This window comes from Octopus bimaculoides, chromosome 23, assembly GCF_001194135.2.
Source record: "Octopus bimaculoides isolate UCB-OBI-ISO-001 chromosome 23, ASM119413v2, whole genome shotgun sequence".
In the NCBI taxonomy this organism is placed as follows: domain Eukaryota; kingdom Metazoa; phylum Mollusca; class Cephalopoda; order Octopoda; family Octopodidae; genus Octopus; species Octopus bimaculoides.
In genome coordinates this window covers 35,353,841-35,358,276 of record NC_069003.1, presented here as the reverse complement: position 1 = coordinate 35,358,276, position 4,436 = coordinate 35,353,841, and positions in this window count along the sequence as shown.

The window sequence follows — 4,436 nt, the reverse complement described above, 5'->3', positions numbered from 1 at the left end:
TTTTTTTTAACTATAACTACATGTAAATCGTTGGCGATTTTTTTCCCCTCCATTTTCCTTTCTATTGGACTTTCCTCTGTTTCTGAAGAAGAGCGTCTGCTCGAAACGTTAAACCACCTTTCTTTCCTTCTCTGAGCGTCTGCTAATACCTTACATGTACCACGTCCTCGCGTTGTTGTTGTTTTTTTGTGTTTGTTCTTAATGTGTGAGTGTGTGCGCGTGCGTATGTGTACGTAGGGGCATGTGTGTGTGTATACTTATATACATACATTTTTTATCTTTTACTTGTTTCAGTCATTAGACTGCGGCCATGCTGAATCATCACCTTGTGTTTGCGTTTGTCCCCTACCGCCGCTCGATAACCGTCATATATATGTGTGTGTGTGTGTGTGTGTGTGTGTGTGTGTGTGAAGAAAATACACAACTGTGTAGAACAATCCAGGGAGAAAAGTAATACAACCAAGTGGAGCAATATAAAAAAAAATGATTTCAAACTCAAACTTTAAACATTGTGATTCTAATTTTCACGTCTCGACGAAATTCTTGCAGCAAAAGAAATGAATCAAGTGATTTTATACGTCTGTTTGAAATAGAAGCTTTGAATAACTTTCATAAAAGAAATCCTTTTGATTTGGTTGGAGGCTATTTATATAAGTCAATCTAGCTCTCAGATGCTGGACACTTTGAATTTCGATTTTGAGCAACGAAAGCATCGGAAGCGAGATGGACATAAATAAAATATAACTTTTGGTTCTTTTGGACCATATATTAGTATAGCACAATTTGTACGGTACGAGGTTGTTTGACGTTCAACCAATATGCATTCTACAATATTTCAACATTTGCTTTGATTTCTGGCAACAAAATGAGATTAACTGTGAACGGATGTTTTAGATAGAATTCTTGTTAAACAAATTATTCATCTTCTCTGAGCTGTGATCTCTCACAGCGATCTTTACACTTTATTGTTATAAGGTTTGGCATCTAATAATTTGATAATTTCTGGTATTGCTAGTTCTTCAAGCTCAGATGTTCAAAGATTTTTCAATATTAACAATGGATGAAAGTAAGAGAAACACTATAATAGCATTAGAAATACTTATAAAAGTAATTAATGGTATTACAGTCAATTGTATGGATTTATATGCTGAGGAAAAAGCTACCCAGTTAGAAATCGATAACTGGTTTGAATGTCCAACTTTACCAAGATCTTATATTACATTTGAGGACCACTATTATTATAAATGATCAATCTTGCAGATAAATAAATCCTATCGAAAGTAAGTTAGTTTCTATTATTCTTAGAATTACTGAACAACCTATTTATTTAGCATTTTATCAAATAAGTTTGCTTTCCGTTATCGTTTATATTAAGAAAATAGACTGAGTGTTACATAGAACACAAATTATCAAGAGTCGGAGAGATTCAGAAAATGTCTGAATTATTCAAAGACATACACCAAATAATTACTGCTCTATACTTAAATATAGCTGCTTTTCTTAAATTATGTTACATTTATAAAGAAAGAAATAATCACCATTTAGGAAACTGAATGGAAACCTACAGTGTTAAATATCGCTTTAGGCCACTCATCTATTGTTATAAGTATTAAAACTACCCCTCATATCCGTATAAATCCATCTACTTATGAGAATGCAGATCAAATGGAGGCCAAAGGGAGAAAAGCAGACCTCTTCAGAAAAAGCCCCTGCGTAAAAAAAAAAACAAAGTAATAATAAACAAACATGAAATGTGAGGTGACGTACATCTGCAAAGAAGTAGTTGATCTGCTTAGGAAGAATTTCTATGTTATGAAGGAGATTCACTGCGAGTGAAACCAGTCCTTACCCTCAACAAAATGAAATCCACAGCCATTCGCACAAAAAAAAACAAAGTTCTAATCAGGGTTTTATACGATATACTCTCAAAGCACAAACCGAGAAGGAGATGGAATAACATTTCAAACAGTATTAAAAGAGAAAAAGACAGAATAATAATTCAAATATAGATTTTACGAAATGTTGCATTTCAACAACCCAGGAGACCTTGTCCCTTATTTGCTCTTTATAATACAAGATCTTCTCAAGGAAAATTTTACAATCAATAGTTATGAAGTTTAGGATGAAAATTAAACCGGAAGCTAAACCAGGAACCTGGGGCATCCTAATCAACATAAATGGACAGTCTAATTTTTATGTAAATATCTCGTTTTAATTATTGTGCTTTATCATACTATTTTATTTGTTCCCGTGTGGAAATTCGTGTGTTTATCAATTTTGAATTCGTCCCTTTTTATATATTGTCAGCTCAAATCTCCTTCATCTTTCTATCTTCTTTACACATCTTTGTAATCTGTTGTTCAACGTTTCTTTGTATTTTTCTGTATCTCTTTGAGCTCTTCTGGCTAATAAAGAAATTATTATAATTATTATTGTTATTGTTGTTGCTGTTAAGACTGCGATCTGTCAGAATCGTCAGAACGCCCAGCAAAATGCTTAGCGACATTTCATCCATCTGCACGTTCTGAGTTCAAATTCCACCAAGGTCGACTTTGCCTTTAATCCATTCGGGGTCGATAAAACAAGTACCAGTTGGAACACTGGGATCGATGTAATCCACTTGCCCCGTACCTCCACATTGCTAGCCTTGTACCAAAGTTGAAACAGAAAACAATTTTAAATTAAAAGAAATCATCATCATCATCATTATTATTATTATTATTATTATTATTATTATTATTATTATTATTATTATTATTATTATTATTATTATCAGCAGCAGTAGCAGTGGCAAGCTGACAGAATCGTTTCGCGCCTGACAAAACGCTTAGCGGCACTTTCTCCTGCTCTTTTCGTTTTGAGTTCAAACGTTGCCAACGCCAACTTCACTCGAGTACGGGGATTTATTTAACCAAATAACCTTCTCACCAAAGTTCCAAGCTAAACCTTAATCTGTAGAAAAAAGAAAAGAGACAGTTCCCATGAGCCTTTGCTAATCTTGCTAAATTGGTGTGATTGGTCGAATCAGTTGGTGCTCGGCTCGAACTTCTGGAGGTTGATGCCAAACTGTAGAACTTTGAACAGGGAAAGAATTCCTAAGGAACCCAATGTTCCGATGTTGTTATTGTTGTTGTTGTTGTCGGCTGGGGGTTGAGTTTTACTGCTGAGTGATTCGGGTAAGGTGAAAAAAAATATAAGAAGGCTGGGTGGTTGTCAGTCTCAGATTACACTAATTCCATCTGACCAGTATCCGGGGTAATCGGCTGTGACTATCGAATCTTCATTTCAGCATAATCTATCGGGTAGTACATTATTCTAATGTATTCTTCCCTTCATTTATATGGTAGATGTGATTTGAGAAAGATTTGGGCAGCTATTTCTAGCTGACCCAATGACCCACGTAGAGGCTCCTCGGCTGTTCTTCATGCAGAAAGAAGGGAGGAGGAGGCAAAACACGGTTTTCAAGTGAAAACGTTTAGAAATAGCCAAGCAGCTTTGATCAAAGAACACACAGACCAATATTGTCCATCTGAAAGACATTACTGGCTTAATTGGAATCAGTGAGGCTGTAATAAGTCATTTACTGCTCCAGGATTCTGTTACCAAACTGGTAGCAACTTCTTTGAGGCTTCTTTAGTCACTTCTTTTTCAATGTACTTAGCATCTTTTGAAACACCATCACCACAACCACCACCACCACCACCGCCATCATCATCATCATCATCATCATCTTCCTTAACAACAACAACAACTACTACACCATCAGCCTTTCCTTTCTCGTCCTCCTCGTCCCCGTCTGCCTCAAATCATCATCATCATCATCACCATCATCATCGTCGGTTTTCGTCAGAACCGCTGCAAGCAACAGCAACATCAGCAGTAAATTGGACGAATCTTTCATTAAACCATTTTGTTGTGTTTCAGTCCTCGCAGACAGGGCTTTTGTGCAGCTGTGAGAGACCACGTGTGAACCCGATATCCTTAACGTCAGCTGAGCTCACAGCAGATGTGTTACTACTACGGTCCTGGAGTAACACGGCGCCCTTAATATGTACCGGGATCGTAACAGCTCAGCTGTAACATTTGCTAAAGTCACAATATGTGTTAAATCTACGGCTATAATATGTATTAGGGGCGCGTAAATATCGCGTTGCAAAAACCCTTTATTTGTGCTTCGAGATCCAGCTCTAGAACGAATTATTTCACGTTCTCTCGAAAGATGATATAATCAGATTGTTACCAAACACTCCATGGTATTCCTTGCGCGAAACTGATTGCTAAGATAAGCCGTGACAGAAATATAATATTGTACATTTCGGATAAGACACCAACCACTCTATTGATAGATATACGGGTGCATCTTTTCCTTCCTGACTTATGGACTCTTAGACGACCCACCTATATATATGTATATATATGTATATATATGTATATAT